The sequence below is a fragment of the Natator depressus genome, chromosome 6 (genome assembly GCF_965152275.1).
Source record: "Natator depressus isolate rNatDep1 chromosome 6, rNatDep2.hap1, whole genome shotgun sequence".
Classification (NCBI taxonomy): domain Eukaryota; kingdom Metazoa; phylum Chordata; order Testudines; family Cheloniidae; genus Natator; species Natator depressus.
This window is the reverse complement of record NC_134239.1, coordinates 122,342,689-122,368,001: the sequence shown is the minus strand read 5'-3', so window position 1 is coordinate 122,368,001 and position 25,313 is coordinate 122,342,689. Positions and strand designations below refer to the sequence as shown.

At 52.1% G+C, this 25,313-nt stretch overlaps 1 protein-coding gene across 3 annotated transcripts in view; it reads left to right on the top strand.

Annotated features, from left to right (window-relative positions):
• Positions 1–22,858: 22,858 nt before the first annotated feature.
• FBXO34 (F-box protein 34) overlaps positions 22,859–25,313 on the top strand; it is a 66,628-nt gene continuing 64,173 nt past the window's right edge. For all 3 annotated transcript variants that reach the window (XM_074956475.1, XM_074956471.1, XM_074956470.1), the window contains exon 1: positions 22,859–23,017. The gene's annotated coding sequence lies outside the window, so the exon portion shown is untranslated. The remainder of the gene's footprint in view (positions 23,018–25,313) is intronic.

Here is a 25,313-nt window from a genome sequence, read left to right as displayed (position 1 = left end):
CACCGTCCAATTGTCTGCTCCCATGAGGAAGGTTGAAAGAATTGGGCATGCTCCTTCTAGAGATTAAAAGGATGAGGGGGACATAACAGGTCTTTAAATATGTAAAAGGTTGTTATGAAGAGGATGGTGATCAGTTGCCCTCCATGTGCAATGAGGGTAGGAAAAAGTAGTTATTGGCTTAGTTAGCTGCTAAGGAGACTTAAGTTAGATATTAAGAACAACTTTCTAACTATAAAGGATTGTTAAGCACTGGAACAGGTTACCTAGGGAGACTGTGGAATTCCTGTCATTGGAGGTTTTTAAGGACACGTTAAGCAAATGGCGGTCACAGATGGTCTAAGTAAGCTTAATCCCGCCTCCACATGGGAGGAATGGATTACATTACCTCGCGGTCACTTCCAGCCCTACATTTCTATGATTTTAAAGTATCTGTGTTCCTTATATACATGCACACCTATGAATGCACCTTACTTGTGCCTGCAAGGATGATCTCTAGAAGAGGAAAGTCCAGTATGTTTGGACATCCATTCTTTGATCTCTTTTGCTGAAAGTGCCAATGAAGGTCTCTTTTCAGGGGGACATATGCCTACAAGGAAGTGGACTCAAGCTTATCCCTATAGGCCACAACTTTTGGCCATGTTTGGATTCAAACTGATGATCTATAAGCAAAAGCTCTGTATATAGTATATCTAGATCACCCCAGGGTAAACCTCACACATTTGTTCTAGGTGACAAATATTGTGGAGTATCCACACTAGCCTCTACAAATGTGACCTGATGATCAATTAGTCTGTGGTTAATAACTCTAGTGTAAACATATCCTGAGCAGTTTTTACTAGTGCATGTGATGATAGAAGTCCCTTGAAAATATATAATCCTCATGCAGTCTTTTTAAATACAAATCAGTATATACAGGCCACTATAAAATTATAACCAATTTATTTGAGCATAAGCTTTCGTGAGCTACAGCTCACTTCATCGGATGAAGTGAGCTGTAGCTCACGAAAGCTTATGCTCAAATAAATTGGTTAGTCTCTAAGGTGCCACAAGTCCTCCTTTTCTTTTTGCGAATACAGACTAACACGGCTGCTACTCTGAAACCTATAAAATTATAATTGTTTTATGCAACAGCATGAAGAACCACACATTGCTGCAATCCTCATCAAAAGACCTTTGCAAATCAGCCTGAACCAGTCTGATATGCCACAATACTTTTTAACCTTTACAGACAACATGATCAGTGAAATTTCATAAGTAGAGGCAAATTCCTGCTCCCACACAGATAAGATAAAACATGAGTTGAATAATGATATACTCTGGCGAATACTTTTTTTTTTTTTTTTTTTAATTCAAAGGATCTGTCAAGTCCTAACTCAATCAAAATTCCCAATGGCCCAAATTCATCATGCAGTAAAAACCACTGATTTCAGGACCCAATCCTACATCAAGCATGAGAGTTGTTTATTGAAGTCAGTTGGACTATTCACATACTTAAAGTTGAGCATGTGCATAAGTGTTTGCAGGGTCAGAGCCTATATCTGGTAAGTCCAGTACATCTTGTTTGATGAGTTAAAAAAAAAAAAAAAGTATCTGGTCATTTGGAATGAGCTGACCTTAAAATTACACCTTGTGATGGGGTAAGAAAGTAACTTGTCAAAGTTGCTGTCAGTGTCTAAAATAAGTGACAGCTTTAATATTTATCTCACTGACTGTTACTCTCCCTGTTAGCACGATGAGGCAGATCTGACCAATTTTGGAAACAGGAAGTGCATAATTTAAAATGTCAACAAATACTGTGTTGTGAGTCAGATGTATCGTTTATATCCTCAGGTTTATTGAGAGGGATTGGCTTGTCTATAAAAGTCCTCATTTTACGTGACTGATCTTGAAACCAGTTCCCCTTTCCCCGTCACCTTCTCAAATAGATCAATCAAAGGAAAAACAAAATACTAAAAGAGACAGCAGCAGCATAGAAAGGACATGTCTCAATTACAAAATTAAGTTGACTTAAGTTAGGTCAACCTACAGACACTGCAGTAATTAAATCAGCTGTTCATGTCCACAGTATCCTCCTTCTCTGCCAGTGGTGCATGTCCTCACCAGGACCGTTTGCGCTGACATAAGTAGGCCATCGTGGAACTCCAGCTCTGACCCCCGGGCTGCAAGGCTTCCGTGGTCACACCCGAGCAGGGGTATGGCAATGTAAACAACACGGTGTCTAACTATATCAAGCTAAGCGCTATGCTTCTCGCGGAGGTTTAGTAATTAGGTTGGCATAGCGGGTGATTTACATTAGCAGGAAGAACATTATAGTGTAGATGCTTCCGGACTTCCATTGAACTAACTCTGTAGTGTACACCAGGCCAAAGAGACTTCAGGTAAAATTTTCAGAAGTGCTTAAGTGACTTGAAAGTCAATGGGACTTTCAGCTCCTAAATCATTTAAGCTTTGTCTAGAGCAGTAGGGGGAAAAAAGGTTTCCTCCCATAATTGAGGCTATGTCTTTACTGCAAAAAAGTGTGGGGTTTTTGTTAGCATAAAATTATTTTTCAATGTACAATTCCAAGGGAGATGCGACGTGTAGTTTTTATCTCAGTGTAACTAGTCAAAGTCAATTTTACACCCCACAGCTGGCTAGCCTTGATTAGTTCCACTGAGGTGAAGACTGCAGTATCTTGTCTCCACTTGGAGTTTACAGCGAGAGCGATCGATGTAAAAAGCACACCTTTGTTGCAATTGTGGTGGGGCAACCCAAGACTGGCTAAATGGATCCCAAACCTTGTGCCTCAGAAAACTCTACTTGCCTCCGGCTAAGCCCAGTCCCCCTTGGTTCCCTTCCACAACTGTTGGAGAGGCAGGAATTAACCCCAGGAACAAATGCTGCACTCACCAACAAAATACTTAACTGAACAAAGGACTTTGTTGCAGTGTGGATTACGGGGGAGTGGATTGCAGAGCACATCAAAACCTTGCGCTCTAACTGCCCTGTGTGGATGCTGCCAGCGTGAACTAAAAGGTACCCAGTTCGCGTTACCATAGTCCTGTTTGAAGAGGATTATGGTGGTCTTGTCATCATGAATAAGCTTGAATATGAACAAGAGGCTACTAGGCAGCTCTCTAACTCCACATTCTACAGGCCATTATCCTCTGAACCCACTGAGGGTTACCAAAAGAAACTACACCATCTGCTCAAGAAACTCCCTGAAAAAGCACAGGAACAGATCTGTGCAGACACATGCCTAGAACCCCAACCAGGGGTATTCTATTTGCTACCCAAGATCCATAAACCCGGAAATCCTGGACGCCCCATTATCTCAGGCATTGGCACCATAACAGCAGGATTGTCTGGCTACGTGGACTCTCTCCTCAGGCCCTATGCTACCAGCACTCCCAGCTATCTTCGAGACACCACTGACTTCCTGAGGAAACTACAATCCATCGGTGATCTTCCAGAAAACACCATCCTGGCCACTATGGATGTAGAAGCCCTCTACACCAACATTCCACACAAAGATGGACTACAAGCCATCAGGAAGAGTATCCCCAATAATGTCATGGCAAACCTGGTGGCTGACCTTTGTGACTTTGTCCTCACCCACAACTATTTCACATTTGGGGACAATATATACCTTCAAGTCAGCGGCACTGCTATGGGTACCCGCATGGCCCCACACTATGCCAATATTTTTATGGCTGACTTAGAACAACACTCCCTTAGCTTTCGTCCCCTAATCCCCCTGCTCTACTTGCACTACATTGATGACATCATCATCTGGACCCATGGAAAAGAAGCCTTTGAGGAATTCCACCATGATTTTCAACAATTTCCATCCCACCATCAACCTCAGCCGAGACCAATCCACACAAGCAGTCCATTTCCTGGACACTATTGTGCTAATAAGCGATGGTCACATAAACACCACCCTATACCGGAAACCTACTGACCACTATACTTACCTACATGCCTCCAGCTTCCATCTGGGACACACCACACGATCCATTGTCTACAGCCAAGCTCTAAGATACAACCGCATTTGCTCCAATCCCTCAGACAGAGACAAACACCTACAAGATCTCTATCAAGCATTCTTAAAACTACAATACCCATCTGCTGAAGTGAAGAAACAGATTGACAGAGCCAGAAGAGTACCCAGAAGTCACCTACTACAGGAGAGGCCCAACAAAGAAAATAACAGAACGCCACTAGCTGTCACTTCCAGCCCCCAACTAAAACCTCTCCAGCATATCATCAAAGATCTACAACCTATCCTGAAAAATGATCCCTCACTCTCACAGATCTTGGGAGACAGACCAGTCCTCGCTTACAGACAGCCCCCCAACCTGAAGCAAATGCTCTCCAGCAACCACACAACAGGACCACTAACCCAGGAACCTATCCTTGCAACAAAGCCCGATGCCAACTCTGTCCACATATTTATTCAAGTGACACCATCATAGGACCTAATCACATTAGCCACACCATCAGGGGCTCATTCACCTGCACATCTACCAATGTGATATATCCCATCATGTGCCAGCAATGCCCCTCTGCCATGAACATTGGCCAAACCGGACAGTCTCTACCCAAAAGAATAAATGGACACAAATCTGACATCAGGAATCATAACATTCAAAAACTGGTAGGAGAACACTTCAACCTCTCTGGCCACTCAGTGAAAGACTTAAGGGTGGCAATTCTGCAACAGAAAAGCTTCAAAAACAGACTCCAACGAGAAACTGCTGAGCTTGAATTAATATGCAAACTAGATACCATTAACTTGGGTTTGACTAGAGACTGGGAGTGGCTGGGTCATTACACATATTGAATCTATTTCCCCATGTTAAGTATCCTCACACCTTCTTGTCAACTGTCTAAATGAACCATCTTGATAATCGGTACAAAAGTTTTTTTTCCTGCTGATAATAGCTCATCTTAATTAATTAGCCTCTTACAGTTTGTATGGCAACTTCCACCTTCTCTCTGTGTGTGTGTATAGAGAGAGAGAGACACACACACAAAGTTCCTGCTCCACCTCTGTGGGTCTTGCGCTTATTGGTGGATTTGCTCACCTTGGAGCTTCACGGCAGCCCTCAGCTTGGCCGTTTTTCTGAACCCACAGTCCAGGTCGACTCCTCCTGTGTCTGACCAGGAGTTGGGAGAATTTGGGGGGAGCCCGGGCCCGCCCTCTACTCCGGGTTCCAGCCCAGGGCCCTGTGGAATGCAGCTGTCTAGTGTGCCTCCTGGAACAGCTGTGCGAGAGCTACAACTCCCTGGGCTACTTCCCCATGGCCTCCTCCCAACACCTTCTTTATCCTCCCCATAGGACCTTCCTCCTGGTGCCTGATAATGCTTGTACTCCTCAGTCCTCCAACAGTCTGTGTTCTCACTCTCAGCCCCTACCACCTCTTGCTCCCAGCTCCTCACACGCACACCACAAACTGAAGTAAGCTCCTTTTTAAAACCCAGGTGCCCTGATTAGCCTGCCTTAATTGATTCTAGCAGCTTCTTGATTGGCTGCAGGTGTTCTAATCAGCCTGTCTTAATTGTCTCGAGAACGTTCCTGATTGTTCTGAAACCTTCCCTGTTACCTTACCCAGGGAAAAGGGACCTACATAGCCTGCTCTCCTGCTGCTGCCGCCCTCTGGCCTGGGCTTTCCTTGCTTTTTGCCCCTGCTTTCGGCTTCCCCCCCGACTGGGCCAGACGCTCTCCCCCCTTTCTCTGCTGTTGCTAGAGTGCTGGCCAGCTGCCGGCTGTTAGCCCTCTCCCGCCCGCCCGCCCTTGGACGCTGCTGCCGCTCCAGCTGAAACCACCCCCCCGAAAGAGGGGGGGCCTGCCGGCCCGCTTCCCCAGAGGGGGGAGTGGAAGGACCCAGCCCCCGGACCCAGCTGCTTGCTGTTTGTCTGCGGACCCGTCTCTGGTCGAGAGGACTCTTATCACTTGCTCCGGCATTTCTGGAATGCAAAAAAGAAAGCCCGGAACAGACAGAGAAAAAGCCGTCCACCGGAGGAACACCGCCCGGGGAATCTACAAATCGCCATGGAGGGGGCCTAAGACTGAGTAACTTTCGAACTGTGCTCTCGTGTGGGGGGAGGCCTTGACTGTGTCTTAACTGTGTTTGTAGGGACACAGGGGGCGTGGCATGGAGCTGCCCCCCGATCCATCTGTGTCCTCCCAACCCCCACACTACGATTTTCACCCCCCCACTCCACCATCTTTGCTGGCTGTCTAACATCTGCCTCTGGACTCAGCTGCTCGCCCTGATTCCACCGCATGGGCCAGAAGCACCAGCCAACCAAACAGGACTCTCTGGACAAGCGTACGGTGGTTCATGTGCCCCTCCCCTGAATTGTCCACCCCACAGCTTGTCCCTTTCTACCTGACCCCAGCTCCTGTTAATCACCTGCCACAGCCCCCGCTGGGGCATCGGCAATGGAGGGCACCGGGGTGACCTCCGCTGCTGCCATGCCCATCGCCTCCCCAGACTCTAGGGAAGCCCCCCCAGCTGGCAGGAAAGGCCAGGGCAAGAAGAAGGGGAAGGGCCCCACTAAAATCACCGGGCCTTCCATGGCGGGGGCCACCCCCACTGCTGCAGCCCTGCCACCGACCACAGCGTCCTCCCCCGCTGCCTCCTCCACCAGCTCTGCCGATGTCCCTCCCTCAGCCCCCAGGATGTATGCCCGGGTGGCGGCAGTCCCCCCACCTGCCACCTCGTCATCTCTCCCGCCCACCATCACCATCAATAGCGGCCGGGGTCCCTTTCCCACCATGACAAGGAAGCACGGTGTCCAATGCCTCCTGGTGCCCGCCTTGCCCCATGTGGAGACCTATGTGCGAGCGTTGGCGAGGGTGGTGGGGCCTCGGCCATTGTGGCGGCCTCCAAAATGTACGGGAAGGTCGTTTTCTTCTTAGCATCGGAGGCTGCCGCTCAGGAAGCGGTGGAGAGGGGCCTGGTGGTGGTGGTGGGGTGTTTGTCCCCCTAGAGCCGCTAGAGGACCTGGGTGTCCGCCTGGTCCTGACCTCTGTCCCTCCTTTTCTCCCCAGTACTACCCTGCTACCCACCCTTTCCGCCCTGGGGAAACCTGTTTCTGTTAACAGCCCTCTCCCGTTGGGCTGCAAGGACCCCACCCTCCGTCACATTTTTTCCTTCCGCCGGCAAGTGCAACTTTTACTGCCGTCGGCAGCGCGTGACAGAGTGGCGCTCGAAGGGTCCTTCCTAGTCCCCCACCAGGGGGCCCGTTACCGGTATACTTTTCCACGGGGGAGGCCTGGTGCTACCCCTGCTGGGCGTCTGGGCATGTCCGGAGGGACTGCCCCCTAATCCGGCAAGGAGGGGCACCTGGGATCCCCGAGACCCGGCAGGACATCTGCCCTGTCATTGCCGACGCCCCTGGCCGCCTGGTACCCGAACCCGCCCCCCCTCCTCTTCGGACCACCGCTACTCCCGGTCAGGCCCAAGGGGCACCTCCCTTACAACGCCCAGACGAGAGGGAGAGCCCCGCCCTCACTGCTGACAATCTGGTGGGGCCTATGGAGGAGGGTGTGGCAGAGATACCACCAGGCATGGGAGAGAGCCTGCCCCAGGGAGAATCCTCCCTCCCTTATGCTGCCCCACCGTTCCCCCCCCACAAGTCCCTGAGCCATCGCCTTTACCCCCTGACACGACCCCTGCTAACCAGCCCCCAGATGATGCCATGGAGGGCTGGGCCCTAGTCCAGGGGAAGCAAGGCAAGCGGAAGGCTCGAGCTCCACCTCATCTACCCGAGGTGGAGGCCCCCCAGAAGACCAGGAAGGGGGGCACCTATGCCAAACCTTCCGCTTTGCCCATGAGTGCATCCCATCCACCGGTGTCAGCCGGGAAAGATGTGGTAACACCGGAGAGTAGTGTCTCCCCTCCACGGGAGACCCTCCCCTCCGAGACCCTCGAGGAAGCCCCTTCTGTCCTGACGCTACCCGAAGCCCCCGTGAACCCCAAGGCAACCGTCGTGGCGGGTGCCGGTGGGGAGAACCCCAGGGCGGCGGAAAGTGTCCTCTCCTCCATGTTCGAGGAGATCGAGGCCTTAGATCTCAAGTCGCCCAGGGGGAGAACGACCTTTTGCCAGCAAATCTGGATCTGGGCGACCTCACTCCACCCCTCTTTTCTCCATGCTCCCTCCCCTTAACTGCTGCTTCCGCTCCCATCTCTGAGGAGCCCCTGGACTCCTCCACTGACCCAGCCGCTGTTGGCACCCCACTGACGACCACCGAGCCTGCTCAGGTGACAGCCGGCGCCACGCGGCCGGGACACAAGTCGCCAGGGGCATCCCCCGTTGGTGCGGAGCAATTGACTTCCTTCCCGGGCGGGGGCCCTACAGAAGATAATCCACCTCCTGATGCTGTGGCTGCTAAATCCACCACAGAGCGCGCACCTAGTGTCACTGAGAGCTCCCTCCCCACCCCCTTAACCCTTGAGCCTGATTGGGAGGCACCACCATCCAGCTGCTTGCCTCCCGAAACCCAGAACCTCGCCTCTGCCCCTGCCCCTGCCCCTACCCCTATCCAATTTACCTCCTGCAATGTCATTGCCGCCCCCGGGGCTGTCTCCTTCCCTTTCCCAACTGATGACCCCCCAGGGAGAGGCCTTTGTGTTCTCCTGCCCAACCCATTAGGAGCTGCTATCTTCCCTCCACCGCCCCCTATCGCCCCAGAGCTTGAGGCGGGCCTAGAAGCTCCAGCCCATCAGGCACCCTGTCAGGGGTCCACACCCTGCTTGTCCATTTTAGTGGACCACAGGGCTGCACCAAGGGCTCCGCCAGGGAACAACCGGGAAACCGTAACCCCATCCCCCCATGAGCTGTGAGGAGAGCTGCGGAAGTTTTTAGAGGATGTCCGTGGCTCCCGTAACAAGGTACAGCTTGCTCTCCAGCGATGGGGGGGACTTTTCTCAAATCCTCCGGGCCACAAGGGCCCTCCTGGGGGAAGGTAAAGGGACGGGGAAGCAGGATGCCGTGGCCTACTGGCGGGTCCGCGTCTTCCGTGAACAATTACTCACCTACAGGATGGGTCACGGACTGCTGCGTGGCCCGCTGGGAGATGCGAGCGTCCCTGCCAGTGAGGACCTCCCCGACCCTCCCCATGACACCTCTCACCATCGCAACATTGAACACCCGGGGTTGTAGGATGGCTCTCCGCAGGTCCAAGGTACTCTCCTTCCTTCGGGAGGGAGGGTACTCTGTGGTTTTCCTGCAGGAGACCCATACGGACCTGACCGCCAAAGACAGTTGACAGCTGGAGTGAGGGGACAGGGTCTACTTTAGCCATGCCACTGTTCGACAGGCTGGAGTGGCGACCCTGTTCTCCCCCGACCTACGGCCCAAGGTGCTAGGGGTCGCCGAGGCCGTGCCGGGTCGCCTGCTGCATCTCTGGGTCCATATGGAGGGGCTCGTGGTTTACCTCGTTAATGTCTATGCCCCGACATCGGGTCCAGAGCGGCTGCAGTTCCACCAGCGGGCATCCGCCTTCCTCGGCGCCTTAGATTCTCACGAGTGCCTGGTCCTGGGAGGGGACTTTAATACCACCCTCGAGGAACAGGACCGCTCAGGGACCGAGCAGAGCCCAGCCGCCGCGGACACCCTCTGAGAGATAGTCAAACATCACTCCCTAGTGGACATCTGGTGCGACCACCACCCAGATGACACTTCCATGTTCACCTTTGTCCGGGTGGAAGCCCATCTGTTGAGCCACTCCCAGTTGGACCGCATTTATTTATCACGCTTCCATCTCTCATGAGCCCATTCCTCCAGCATTCGGCTGTCCCCATTTTCTGACCATCATCTAGCCACCGTGACAGCCTCCCTCTGTGGGGAGAGGCCAGGGCCGGCCTACTGGCATTTTAACAACAGCCTGTTGGAGGATGAGGGCTTCGTGACGTCCTTCCAGGAATTCTGGCTGGCCTGGCGAGGGCAGCGGCGTGCCTTTCCCTCGGCGCAGTGATGGTGGGACCTGGGGAAGGTGCGCGCCAGGCTTTTCTGCTGTGACTACTCCCGGGGCACCAGCCGATGGAGAAATGCGGCGATAGAGCAGTTGGAACGGGTGGTCTTAGAGCTGGAGAGGTGTCTGGCCGCCGGCCCCGAGGACCCGCTCCTCTGCGGAGCGTGCTGGGAGAAGCGGGAGGAGCTCCGGGCCCTCGAGGACCATCGGGCCCGGGGCGCCTTTGTTCGATCCCGCATCCGCCTCCTTCGGGAGATGGATTGCGGCTCCCGCTTCTTCTATGCCCTGGAGAAAACGAGAGGGGCCAAGAAACACGTCACCTGCCTCCTGGCAGAAGACGGCACCCCCCTCACGGAACCAGTGGAGATGTGCGGGAGGGCCTGAGCCTTCTACTCAAGTCTTTTCTCCCCGGATCCGACCGACCCTGGCGCTTGCAGAGTGCTCTGGGAGGAGCTCCCTACGGTCAGCGCAAGTGACCGAGACCAGCTAGAGTTGCCTCTCACTCTGGCCGAGTTCTCGGAAGCCCTCGGTCGTAAGCCCACTAATAAATCTCCAGGCATGGACGGGCTGACCGTGGAGTTCCACCGCGTGTTTTGGGACGTCCTCGGCTCAGACCTAGTCACCGTCTGGGCCGAGTCTCTGCAGAGCGGGGTCCTCCCTCTTTCGTGCAGGCGAACTGTGCTCGCCTTATTGCCGAAGAAGGGGGACCTCCGCGATTTATGAAATTGGTGTCCCGTCTCACTCCTCAGCACGGACTACAAAATCGTAGCGAAAGCAATCTCGCTGCAGCTAGGGTCTGTGTTGGCGGACGTGATCCACCCAGACCAGACCTACACCGTCCTGGACCGCAGTATCTTTGATAATCTATTTCTGGTTCGGGACCTTTTGGAACTCGGGCGTAGAGACGGTCTGTCGTTCTCCCTCCTGTCCCTAGATCAGGAGAAGGCTTTCGATAGAGTGGACCATGGGTACCTCATGAGCACTCTGCGGGCATTTGGCTTCGGACCCCAGTTTGTGGGTTTTCTCCGGGTGCTGTACGCTTCTGCAGAGTGTCTGGTTAAGCTCAACTGGACCCTGACTGAACCGGTCAACTTCGGGTGAGGAGTACGGCAGGGGTGCCCCCTCTCAGGCCAGCTATATGCTCTGGCGATGGAGCCCTTCCTCTGTCTCCTCCGCAGGAGGTTGACAGGGTTGGTGCTGCGGGAGCCGGAGCTGCGGCTGGTCCTGTTGGCGTACGCCGATGACGTACTCCTCGTGGTCCAGGACCCGGGTGACTTGGCGCGGGTGGAGGCTTGCCAGGCCATCTATTCAGCAGCCTCCTTCACCCGGGTCAACTGGGTCAAGAGTTCTGGCTTGGCGGTAGGAGACTGGCAGCAGGCGAGCTCCCTCCCACCTGCGCTTCAGACCGTCCGGTGGAGCATGAGTCCGCTGCTCTACCTCGGCGTTTACCTTTCTGCCACGCATCCCTCTCCGCTGGAGAACTGGGAAAATTTAGAGGGCGGGGTGATAGAGTGGCTCCGGAAATGGACGGGACTACTTTGATGTCTCTCCCTCCGAGGGAGAGCGCTGGTGCTTAATCAACTAGTCCTGTCCATGCTCTGGTACCGGCTCAACACCCTGGTCCCGGCCCCGGGTTTCCTGACCAACCTCCGGACATCGATTCTGGGGTTCTTTTGGTCAGGAATGCACTGGGCCCCTGTAAGGGTTTTTCATCTACCCCTGAAGGAAGGAGGACAGGGCCTGAAGTGTCTGCACACTCAGGTCCACGTCTTCCGCCTCCAGGCCTTACAGAGGCTCCTTTATGGTGCAGGCAGTTCGGCGTGGAGCATACTGGCGCATGCCATCCTGCGCCGCATCCGAGGGCTCCGATATGACCGGCAGCTCTTTTATCTCTGTCCGGGAGGTCTTCCGCGAGACCTCTCCGGGCTGCCGGTCTTCTACCAGGACCGCCTCCAGACTTGGAAACTGTTTTTAACGACCAGGTCCGTGGCAGCCACTGAGGGGGCAGATCTCCTTGCGGAGCCCCTGCTACACACCCCCCAGCTCCGTGTGCAGGTGGCGGAGTCCCGCTCGGTGCGCCAGACCTTGATCCTGGCAGAAGTCACGAGAGTCGGAGACCTCCTGGACTACGACCGGGGAGACTGGCTGGATCCCCTGACGCTCGCTCGGTGCTTGGGGCTCTCCAGACCTTGTACCCTCCGGTGCATACTTCAGGAGGTGAAGGCCGCTTTGCCGCCCGCTGCTAGAGCTTACCTCGATCGGGTCCTGCTCGAGGGCACGCCCCGCCCACCCTCTACCCCAGGCCTGCCGGACCTTTTAATTGGACCCTTGCCCCGTAGACCCAATTGACCCCCTCACCTCTTTACGGTGAGCCGGTTGCATGAACTGCAGCCGGTATGCTTCCAAACCGTGCCAAGGAAACATCTATACACGCTCATGCTCCACACCCTTCATGCCCTCACCCTAGTGTCCCACCCCGACACAAAGTGGCAAGACCTTCTGCCACCTTTGGAGGGTGAGCAGCCCCGGTGGGCCAGCCTATATTCCACCTTGGTTCCGAGGCTCGTCGGGGACATCAGTTGGCGGCTCCTTCACGGAGCTGTGAGCACGGGCACGTACTTGGCGCGGTTCAACCCCATCCCAGATACTTGTCCCTTTTGTGGTGTGAGGGAAACCCTGGCACACATATATATTTGGAGTGTGTCAGGCTGCCGACCCTGTTCCGGCTCCTCACAAATCTTTTATTACATTTTTGGTTGCATTTTTTCCCCTCATCTTTTCATTTATGCACTCCCCATCTGTGGCCTCACAAAGTTGCAGGATCTCCTAGTTAACCTCCTCCTGGCCCTGGCTAAAATGGCCATTTATAAAACCAGAGAGAGGAGGTTGGCCGATGGAGTTTCCTGTGACTGTGGGGCCGTTTTCTGATCCTCGGTCCGTTCACGTATCCGGGCGGAGTTCCTCTGGGCGGAGTCCACCGACTCTCTTGATGCTTTTGAGGAGTGGTGGGCGATGTCTGAGGCTCTCTGCTTGGTGTCCCTGTCCAGCTCCCTTTGTTTTGACCCTTTGACTGGGGGAGAGAGTAAGGGACTCCAGCCCCAGCCCTTGCTGCTGCAGACACCACCACCTTAGAGGGGTCCTTTTACACGTGGGTGCACATGCCCCCCCCCCGGATTGTCCACCCCACAGCCTGCCCCTTTTGTTGGGTGCTTTCTGAGGAGGGAATTGTTGGTGACACTCGGGCGTAGCGCCAGGTAATTCGAGGGGGTGGCAGACCTTGAGAGTTGATGAAGCCCCCTTGCTCTGGACCACCAGCTAACTCGGAAGGGTGGAAGACCATGAGAGTCGAGGAAGCCCCCCGCTCTGGGCCCAGGCAAGCTTGAACACTTCCCTCCCCTGAAGCTGAGAAAACAATTGTGATTGGTTGCTGTGTTACACATTGCATATGCTGTTGTTTTGTTTTGTAAGTGTGTTATGCAAATAAAAAAATACCTTTTTTGCTTAAAAAAAAAAATTACTCTCCTCTAGCCATCTGGCCCAACCCTGTCACAATATATATATATTATAATTTTCTTACTATATGTTCCATTCTATGCATCCGATGAAGTGGGCTGTAGCCCATGAAAGCTTATGCTCTAATAAATTTGTTAGTCTCTAAGGTGCCACAAGTACTCCTGTTCTTTTGGCGGATACAGACTAACATGGCTGCTACTCTGAAACGTATGTTGATGTAAACTGTGCATCTTTTTGTTCATGCCCGCACTATCCACACTGGGGCAGTTAGAGTGCAACATTTTGGTGCGCTCTACAATTCACACCCCCATGATCTGCACTGCAATGCAGCATACGCATAGCCTGAGACAAATCCCCTGTTAGTATGAGGGATGATTTAGGTGATGTCCCCATAGGAGGATACACATACTGCCCCCCCAGCAATAACTAGTATACTGTACCCAGGCCCAACTCCGCCTGCCCCCCCAAAAAAAACACCAAACCCTACCAAAACAAGACACTCCACTTGCAAATGCTTCTTCCCTTGGGGAAGGGATGAGAGATTAAACAGCACGTGACAGTACAGTCACATCACTTAATGCATTCCTGGAAGGTGCTCAGATAGCTCTCAGTCCGAGTATCTAAGAACATACATAGAATAGAAGCTAGTTTAACTTGATTGAAAACCCCACTTAACACCAACCTAGACACAGTTTAATACCAATAGTTCAATTTTAGCTCATCAAGTTATAGCCTAGTTATTTTCAGATGCTCATAGATTACAAGGCCAGAAGGGACAACTGTAGTCATCTAGTCTGACCTCCTGTATAACACAGGCCATAAAACTTCCCCAAAATAATTCCTACAGCAGATCTTTTACAAAAACATCCAGTCTTGATTTAAAAAGTGCCAGTGATGGAGAATCCATCACCACCCTTGATAAACTGTTCCAATGATTAATCACCCTCCCAGTGTTAAAATGGGTCTGTATTGGTACTAAATGGAATTTTCAATAGAGTTAACTTCACTGAGTTGTCTGAAGAAGAAAAAAGCACCTTTTCTCCTAGACAATGGGCTTGTCTACACTTAAAACACCACAGCGGCACAGCTGTGCTCGTGGAGCACTGCAATGTAGACGCTACCTCCAGCGACAGGAGGAATTCTCCCGTTGGCATAGAATGCTGCCTCCCTATACTGAGCAGGGGGTGGGGAGGCATAATCTAAAGGGAGGACACATAACCACCCTGCGTGTCTCCCCTGCCCAGTAACCCCACCACCGTGTGCCCAGCCTGGGGCCGCCACATTCTCCCCACCCCACTTTATCCGTGGAGGGAAAAGGGTGTTTCTGTCCTTCTCTCCCTGTGCCTCCTCCCGGCACATTTGGCTACCCTCCACAGCAGCAGGGCGGGGAGCAGGATAGAGCCACTTCTGACTGAGAGATCCTGGCTGGGAGGCAGCGGCGGTCCACTCCCTGCCTGGGCTCGGCTGCTGGGGACAGGGCAGGGCTGAGTGAGCTGAAGCCCCCTTTTCCCCCCCGGCATGCTTGGCCCATGTCCCCAGCAGCTGAGCCCGGGGCTGCCTCCCAGCCAGGCTCTCTCAGGCAGAAGCAGCTCTGTCCTGCTCCCTGCCTGGCTGCCAGGGAGAGGGGCCAAACGTGCTGGGGGAGAGGCTCAGGAATAGAAGATAGAGTCCCTCTCCCTCCCCACTCCCGGCAGACCAATCGGGAGGGGGGGCACTTGACCCTGCATGTCCCCCCCATGCGTCGCCTCTGCCCATTGGCGTAAGTAATCCACCTCACTGACAGGCTGTAGCTAGGTCTTCTTCCATCGACCTAATGCTGTTTATATGGGGACTTCGATCGGCTTAACTATACTGCTCAGGTGGGTGGATTTTTCACACCCCTGACTGACGTAGCTAAACTAATTTTCTAGTGTAGACCAGGCCAGAGCTTCAGGTGCTTTTGAAATTTTACCATGTGTTAAAATTATTCTTCTCCCAGTGCAAACATGGCCTTTATGTATCTATTGCTCGATCAGCAGCACCTCCAGTAGTGAGGCTGGGCAGGATTGCTGCATCCAACTGGAGTACTTGTGGCGCCTTAGAGACTAACCAATTTATTTGAGCAAAAGCTTTTGTGAGCTACAGCTCACTTCATCGGATGCATACTGTGGAAAATACAGAAGATGTTCTTATACATACAAACCATGAAAAAATGGGTGTTTACCACTACAAAAGGTTTTCTCTCCCCCCACCCCACTCTCCTGCTGGTAATAGCTGTAATAGAGTGGGGTGGGGGGAGAGACTACCTTTTGTAGTGGTAAACACCCATTTTTTCATGGTTTGTATGTATAAGAACATCTTCTGTATTTTCCACAGTATGCATCCGATGAAGTGAGCTGTAGCTCACGAAAGCTTATGCTCAAATAAATTGGTTAGTCTCTAAGGTGCCACAAGTACTCCTTTTTTTTTTGTGAATACAGACTAACACGGCTGTTACTCTGAAACCTGCATCCAACTGGTTCACAGTGAAAGCAAATTAAAAGGAGATAAGCGACTGCTCTATTTAGCAACATGCAACAAAGAAAAGCTTTGAGAAACATGACCATTAATTAAGATGGAAGCCATACAAGAGCTATAGTGACTTGGTTAATCCTATAAATACAGAGTTAAATTTCTCCAGGTCTCTGATAAGATAGGACTATTTTGTTTTATCTACTGTTCTCTCAGTGTCCAAGGCTACTGAAATGCAAAAGTGCCAGATGGCTGGGGAAGGTAAACAAATTGCAAAATCCTTCTTATATTTATCACTAAATACCCTGAATGCCCCCGCTCCTCTCCCACAGAAATTATTCATTAGAAGCCAGTTTGGGACAAGTGGCATTCAGCTGTGCTTATCAGCTTGTAACAAAAAATTGGGGCTATATAGTTGCATTGCATGGCCTTTTTCTATTAGACAGGGAATCTAAATCATCTTTAGGGTAACTATGCTGGTGTGAATTTGGCCTACCGGCTATAGCTGCTATGGAGACTATGACACCAGTACTAGAAATAAGGTTCCTGCTTATGCATTCATAGCATCCATCATGATCCTAGGGCCGAGTGTTTGTTGTTTGTATCCTTTCCCACCTGAATATGTGCACTAGTGGAAAGATCGTGATGCTCTTGCCAGGGTTGCTATTAGCATGCAGATGCTGTGGTCCAATGGATAGGGCATTGGAGTGGAATTTAAGGGTACGTCTACACTGCAATAAAAAAACCCATGGCACCAAGTCTCAGAGCCCAGATCAAATGACTTGGCCTTACAGGGCTAAAAATGGAAGCAGAGATGTTGGGGTTGGGCTGGAACCTGTACTCTGAACGTCCCCCACCCCCTTTGGTGTTTCAGATCCTGGGCTCCAGGCTGAGCCTGAACATCTGTACTGCAATTTTTAGCCCTGCAGTCCGAGCCCTGTGAGACTGAATCAGCTGACCTGGGCCAGCCACAGCTGTGCTGCAGGTCTTTTAGTAGCACAGACATACCCCAAAGAGACTCAAGTTCTATTTTCAACTCAGCAGCGACCTGCTCTGTGACCTTGGACAATACACATCACCTCTCTGTTTCCTCTCCCACTGTTTGTCCATCTCATCTATTTATGTAGACTGTAAGTGTTTCAAGACAGGCACTGCTTCTCACTGAGTTTGTACAATACCTAGCACAAAGGGGCCCTGACCGTATCAAATTAGGACCCTATTTTACTACAAACTCCACTGCATAAAGGATTAGTGCAGTAAAGAATTCAGACTCTGCCTCCCTTTTAAGTTTGTGTCCTTTCTGATAGAATGCATAAGTAAATAATCTGTAATTCTTTGTTATAATGAAACAACAGCTCACTACAGTACATGCAGGGGTGGCCCAACTTGCTGAGCCGCATATGATAATCTTCAGAAGTTTAAGAGCAGGGTGCACCTGGCAGGGCTCAGGGCTTCTGCCCTGTGGCAGGGTGGTGGGGCTCAGAGCTTCAGCCCCATGGGTGGACCTGCCAGGGCTCAGGGCTTCAGCAGGAGTAGGGCTGAAGCCCCAAGCCCTGTCAGCTGGCAGGTGCCTCCCACTAGGCTGAAGCCCCTAAACCCACCACCGGGCAAAAGCCCTGAGCTTTCCCCCCACCCCAGTCTGGTAGGTGGAGAATGGCGGGGTGTGGGGGAGGCTCCACAAGCCATACTTTAACTGTAAAAGAGCCACATGTGGCTTGCAAGGCACGGTTTGGCTACCCCGGTACACAGTATTTTCAATTTACTGTAAATGGTGTTTGTTTTTAAACACATTTGTAGCAAATGCTGCCACGTCCAAATAACTGGAACCGGATAGGGCAGGGGTTCTCAAACTGGGGGTTGGGATCCCTCAGAGGGTCATAAGGTTATTACATGGGGGGTTGTGAGCTGTCAGCCTCCACTCCAAACCCCGCTTTGCCCCCCACATTTATAATGGTGTTAAATATATAAAATAGTGTTTTTAATTTATAACGGGGGGGGGGGGAGGGGTCAGGTCACACTCAGAGGCTTGCTATGTGAAAGGGGTCACCAGTACAAAAGTTTGAGAACCACTGGGATAGGGCTTCATATGGAGAAGGACTCAACGTTGAGAAACAAATTGTTTTAAAACATGTAGCATCTATATTGGTGCCTGCTATTTAACTAATTAGTTGTGGAACTTTATCTGGGAGGGTTCATGGAAGACATGTTAGACTAAGAGCATAGGAACTAAGTGGATGCTAGTTCTTCCCTGCATCAGCTTTAATATCCATAGCCATTGAATCTTTATGATTAACACTAGCTTAATTGGAGCATCTAGTGCCTTGTCTTTGTTAGGATAAGGAGTGTATTTTAACATGATAACTGATACATATTAAAATCCTAATGTAAGTTGTAGTTTTAACACATTAGCTGGTTGAGGTAAACCCTAACCTCCCTACTAGTCTCCTGCATCTTAAGCATTAAGAGGGTTTTCAATCACATGAAGCTAACATGTTTGAAAAACTAGACCTTTTGGCCGGTATAGAAATGACCCAGGGCTTTGTCTCAAATAGGAAAAGTAGCTGAGTTCAGGTTGTGCTTAGTAGCTAAGCAAATTTTTTCTTACAGAAGGTCTTCACTGAAGAAGTAACTTGAATAGCTACAGTCAAGTTACCTAGCTTGAGCGACAGCAGCCGCACGACAAAATAACATTGGAGATGCTGTGTCCACGCGTATGTGGCACTAAAATTTCTGGAGGAATATTTATGGTTCTTCTTCACTGGGGCGGGGTGAAGAAGCTTGGTCCTGCTGGCTGCTGCTGCAGGGCAGGCAAGGTCTTTCCTCCCCCACCTCTTCCCCCAGCATACGGGGTTCCTGCCCCTCTTCCTCTCCCTCCCTGCCGCCGATCAGCTGATGGCCCTTGTGCGGGAGGGGGAGAAGTGGAGCCACAGTGTGCGTGCTGCTCTGGGGAGGAGATGGAGAAGAGGTTGGGACAGGGCCTTGGGGAAGTGGGGTGGAATCAGGGCATATCCCTTCCAGCCCCCTGCCATGAGCTGCTCAGGGCAGGGGGCTGGGAGCACACCCACAACCCCAGCCCACACCCCCAGCCCTGACCCCTGCACCCCTCCCACACACTCCCAACTGCCCTGACCCCTGCCCCTCCCCATAACCCAGCCTCCTGCCCTGACCCCTGCACCCCCCACAACCCCAGCCCTAACTTCAGCACCCCCCACACATACCCAGCCCCCTCACACCCCATGTCCTGACTCTTGCACCCCCCACATTCCCACCCCCACCCTGAGCACCAAACAGGAGCTCCTGCACCCTCCCCCACCCCTCACATTCCCACCTGCATCCCTTGCACCAAACGGGAGCTGCCCAGGTAAGCACTCCACACCCAAACCCCAACCCTGAGCCTCCTCCCTCATTCTAGCTCCTGGCCAGACCCTACACCCCAACCCCCAGCCTGCTCCTTCACCCCCAGCCCTGTGCTCAGTGCACTCCCATCCTCAGCTCCGTGCAGAGAGAGAGGAAGAGAATGGGCTAGAACCAGGGAGAAGGTAGGTACCCACTCTATGTGGGCAGGGAAGCTTCATTTAAAATTAAAATTAAATTTAAAATGCTGATCTTATGCCGCCGGCCCACTGCTAGCCTGGGGTTCCGTTCACCTAGGCTGGCAGCAGGCTGAGCAGGGCCTGTGGCCGGGACCCAGGCTGGCAAGGGGCTGGCAGCCGGGACCCTGGCTGGTAGGAGCTGGCGGACTGAACCCCAGATCGGCAGCGGGCTGAGCGGCAGTGGGCTGAGCGGCTCAGCCCACTGCCAGTCTGGGGTCCCAGCTGCCTGCCCCGCTCAGCCCACTGTCAGTCTGGGGTTCTGGCTGCCGGCCCCTTACCAGCCTGAGTCCCAGCCACAGGCCCTGCTCAGCCTGCTGCCAGCCTAGGTGAACGGAACCCCAGGCTAGCAGTGGGCCGGTGGCATAAGATCAGCATTTTAAATTTAATTTTAAATGAAGCTTCTTAAACATTTTGAAAACCTTATTTACTTTACAGACGACAATAGTTTAGTTATATAATATATAGACTTATACAGAGAGACCTTCTAAAAATGTTAAAATGTATTATTGGCACGCGAAACCTTAAATTAAAGTGAATAAATGAAGACTTGACACACCACTTCTGAAAGGTTGCCGACCCCTGGCCTACAGGATCAGGCACCTGAGGTGAATTGGCACAAAACACCTGAGGAGGAGGACGACTTCCCCTATAAACTTTAGCCTAACTGCTAAGGTACTCACCAGGATTTTTGAGACCCCAAATGCAAGACCTCTTCTGCCTGATGAGAAGGGACCTGAACACAGTCTGCCATCCCTCAGTTGGGTGCTGTAACCACTCTGTTATAGAATATTTTGGTGTGGGTCTCCCTCAATTTCTCCTATTGAAGTTGTTTCACTTTAATTAAATTGATTAATTAGGGCAGTAAGAGTTAGGATGACCATAGCTTAGTGGTTACAACATTCACCAGAGAGGTGGCAGATCCCTGTTCAACTCCCTTCTTCTCAGGTGGAGGGGAACTTGAAGGGGGAGTCTCCCATGGCCTGTGTGAATACCCTATTCACTAGGCTAAGGGTTATAAGAGAGGGTCCTTGTTCTACACCCTACATTTTGTTTTAGGCCTCACAGGCACCTTGGTGGCCAAATGCCTATCTTCGTCTAGTTCATAGACTGGAAGCAGAGATTGGCCTGCAGGGAAACTCCTGACTTAAGTGCTAAATGCCATGACTGGGTAGGGTTAGCACACCCCTGTCATCAGTAACTCCCATTGGCTAGTTTAGGCAGCTCCTCAGCTAACTTTGTGGATTCTAGCCTAAGACATCTCTCTCTCCCCATTCATTGTATAGGAGCTAGGCACCTATCTCAGAGATTGTGGAACACAGCATTGTTCTTGTGATTGTCTAGGCATGTAAAAGTTAAGTGAGGGGACTTAGACAAGGTGACACCTATCTGGGACAATACAACAGGCTAAAAAAAAAAAAAAAAGTCTAGCTAAATTTATAAGAGGGGCTTACCATTGCAGCACTGGACCCTGTTGCTGCCTTAGTTTTCCCCTTCTGGGGTTTCTCAAAAACTGCACCCAGCCATTTGCAAGTCAATTAACTCCCTTTCTTAGGGTCTGGTTCATTAAGACATCATCATTCAGATGGCAATTTATACCAAAACAAATCTTTCCCCACTCCACAGTTTCTTCACCCCCTTGCCAGACTCAATAGTTCTTTCCAAAGCTTAGATCTTGCTTCCTGGTGTTTCCTCAAGCCTCTGCTCCTGAGCCTCACTATAGGTCATTCCAGCCAGGCGTTTTCAACTGCCTGGTGTGGAGAACCCATTTCCTTCTCTTCTCTGAGCCTCGATTATCTCTGGATCCCTTATAGAAGTTTTCTTCTCGAGCTCCTTTAAGCAGGGACTATCTACTAAGGTCATTGTAGGAATCAACTACCAGACCTCACCCAAGCTTCCTTTCTCTGAGGGAGTTGGCTCTTATAGGAAGCCCACACCCCCAGGCTACCATCAGGTTATCTTGGTCAACTGACAACTGCAGGCAGAGGAACCTTGGGGGGGGCTTGGGGGGTCACATGCCCCCACAGATTTCTGCCAGGGTGGGAGTTGGCCTGAGCTTGGCTGCTAAGAGGCACCTGGCATAGGGAAAAGCGTAACTAGTCATCTCAGACTGCAGAACCAAGCCCAAATCCATCCCTTAGTGCTAGATAACTAGGCACAGGCATGGCTGTGCCCAACTCCCATAACACTCTTCACCTACATTCAGAGAAAGGTTGAGTTTAGATTAGTTTTAACTAGAATATGTTAGCTAACCCCAGCCTAAACTAACCACTTCTTCTAGTCTTGACAAAGCCGAGGACTGTAGTCACTTCCAAGAATCATAAAGCAACAAATCTTTCTCTGAGTTACAGCCTAAAGCTATCACAAGCAGTGCAGAAACTGCAGGAATGATATGAATAGGAGCTAACGAGCAGCACAGTCAAACTGGGAAATACCATTTTTGAGGTATTTGTCAGTATCCCTATAGCCCTATCCTTAGGGCCCTCACCTGGGATGTGAGTGTCACAGGTTTGAATCCCCACCCCCTGATTGGGGGCAGAGACTTGAACTCACATGTTCTAGGTTAGTACCCTAACCAGCTGCCTGTGGGGTGGGTTGCTCTCACTCTTTCCTGCTGAAGCTGTCCCACTTCGTATAAATAATTCAGTATGTATAGGAGTAAGAAGCTGACTCTCCTCCTACTTCACCACCAAGCTATAGAGCCAACCTCTAGCCCAATGAATATTTAATTATTTATGCAAAGTGCCAGGCGGTGGGGAGGGCAAGTCCCTTGTGTCTCTCAATGCCCAGCACTGAAGTGGAGGGAGCTAGTGCCCCGTGTTTTGCTTTGCCGCGGGGGGGCCAAGCAGGTGTTCCCCAGTGTGTGTAATGGGCTGGTGTCCCTATGGCTGCCAGTGCATGACAATGTGTTTGTGTGTGTGTGGGAAGATTGGTGTCCACTGAGGATCCCGGTGCCTAGCACAGGGGGAGGAGGGGGCTGATTTCTCCCGGTGCCGGGCATGGGGGTGGTGGTTTCTCCCGGTGCCTGGTACTGTGGAAGGGGGGGCTAGCAGTTCCCGGTGCCTAGCACGGGGGGACGGGACACTGGCGGTTCCCGGTGCCTGGCACTGGGGGGGGGGGTTGCTTCTCCCGTTGCCTGGCGCTGGACCGGGGGCTGGCGTCCCCGCGAGGCTCCAGGCCGGTGCCTGGCGCGGGGGAGTCGGGAGGCGGCTGGCAGTTCCCGGGGCCTGGCGCGGGGGGCGGCGGGAGGGGAGCTGCCTGGGCCCAGCTCTGCAGCGCCGGCTCCGCCCCGGGCCCGGATTGGCGAGGCCGCGGCGGCTCCACCCCGAACAAGTTGGCTCCGCTGTGGGGGGATCCGGCTGTGCCGAGCGACCGGGGTCTGCTGAGCCGCCCGTCCGCCACCGGCTCCGGGCCCCCCGCTGCTCTGGGACCCAGGCGGGCCCGCGCCCTGTACCCGGTAGGGCCGCGGCTCGGGGGAGGGGCCCGGGGCCCGCGCCGCCCCCGAGCAGCCCCGGGAGCGGGGCTGCTCGGGGCGGCCGGGCAGGTGGGTCCCGCTCGGGAGGCTGAAGGGGGGATCCCGGCGTGGGGCCCGCCCCAGCGGGCGGGCGGGCGCTGGAGAGGGCGCCGCGAGCAGGCCCCGGACGCAGCCGCGGTCTTTCCTGCCTGGCCGCGGCGGCGCTGGGGCCGGGAGGGGGCCGCGTCTGGGAGGGCGGTCGGGCCGGAGCCAAGCGCCAGGCAGGGGCAACCGGGCCTGGTTTGCCGGCCGCGGGCAGGGGTGCGGGCCCCGTAGGGTGGGGTCCCCCATGGCTGACTCCCCTCTGCAGCTCCCGGCTCTGCTGCTGGGGACCGGGGGACCCTTCCTCCCCTCCCTACCACAGCCCCCGTTCGGGCTCCCCCCCTCTGCGGCCCCCCATTAGGCTCCCTTCCCCCCCCCCCTTCCCTGCTGCAGCCATGGGCACGGGGTGCTCTTGCATGGTGTTCCATTGCCCCCCACTGCTGCGGGGATATGGATGGGGCTCCCCGTCCCCAGCGCTGGTGGGGCTCCCGTGCCCTTCTTTGCGTTTAGAAGGTCCCTCACACGTTATCGGTCTACAACACACTCTGTTGTCCCTTCATAGAGGATCCACCCCCCTACAGAAGGCTGGATGTGGCTAGGACACCCGCACCCCTTATGGGGGCTCATTTCCCCTCTCTGTTGCTGTGGTGCCCCCTCTGTGGGGCTTCCTGCTGTAGCCTCTTCCTCCTGCGTGCTGCACTTATAGTGGGACTGGGAGGACAGGTATATGATGCTTTGGCTTCAGCTGCAGTGAAGTCATAATGTAGGGGGGTAATGCCATCAGGCTGTGGCTGTGACTTCACCACTCTCTGCAGTAGACTAAGATGAGTCTGTGTGCCATGTCCTGTAAAACTGGTAAATCTTTAACATACCTATGTGCAACATGAAAGGATTGTATCTTTTATAAGAACACTGCCAACTGGAAATCTAATCAACTTTTAAAAGAGAGTTAAAGTTTTATACCTGTCTGGAGTTTCCTGGCCAGTTTTTGTGGTTTTACCACCCCATTTTTCTGAGGTTTTTCTCTTTTTCTCCCCTGTTGCTTTGTGAAACCCCCAAAGAAGTTTTTGTGAAGCTGAATCCAAACTGCAGTCCAAAAAATGGAACTCTATTCACTATTAAAAATAGTCTAGATGTGACTTGTAGCAATATGTGCTCAGATGGGCATTGTATAATAACTCAAAAGGTTAAAAATACAGTTCAAGTGGATGTGATATTTTTATCCAGATGATATTGTCCCTTAAAGGTTGCACCCGAAACAATGAGTTGTAGCTTTTTGTTTAACAAAATAAAACCTAGTTTCTTCTTTACACTAAGCCCTGGTTTACATTACAGAGTTAGTTCCATGTAAGGCAGCTTTCGTCGACCTAACTAAGTTTCTACACTAAAATGTCACTCCTGCCAATGTAACTCACACGCTACATCGACTTAATAACTCCTCCACCAGAGGCAAAGTGCTTAGGTCAATGTGGTGTCAGTGTAGGTGCTGCGTTGCTTACAGTGACTGTTGCTAGCTTTCAGAAGCCGGCTCATAATGCCCCACGCTGACAGTTAAATTGGTGCAAATGCTCCTGGTGAGGACGTGCACTGTCAACACAAGGAGCGTAGTGTGGACATGTAAAATGATTTAATTACTGCGTTGGCTGTATGTTGACGTAACTTAGGTCAACATAATTTTGTAGTGTAGACATACCCTAATTGTATGGTTAAATATAGGTGAAACATGCATATATCTGTCTGTATAATGGGGGTAATACCTCTCTCACAGAGTGTGGCAAGGCTTAATGAATATTTGTGGAGCTCTTTTTGGTGCTTGGATGAAAGGTTCTATATAAACCTTTATTGTTATATTTGGGTCCCCTTCTGATATCCTTATAGGAAAACAGTAAACACTGAGGTGGCCACAGTTGTTTTGGAAGTCCAAAGTCTAAACCTCATAAAGGTCTGTGGGTATGCTAATGTTACTGCTAAACACCATGGCAGAAATACTGCTGTACTCTTTCTTTGCTAAGTGTGTACTCAGAGTCTAGGTAGTGTATCTGGATGAATGAAATGATATTGGTAAATTTGAGTAATGTGGTCATTTGTGACCAAATTAATCCAGGGTGTAACAGTTAACTTCATTGAAGTTGTAGTAGGGATATATTTGGCCCTTGGAATCTTTCAGTGTTTTGCTTCCTCCTCAATAAATGGCTAA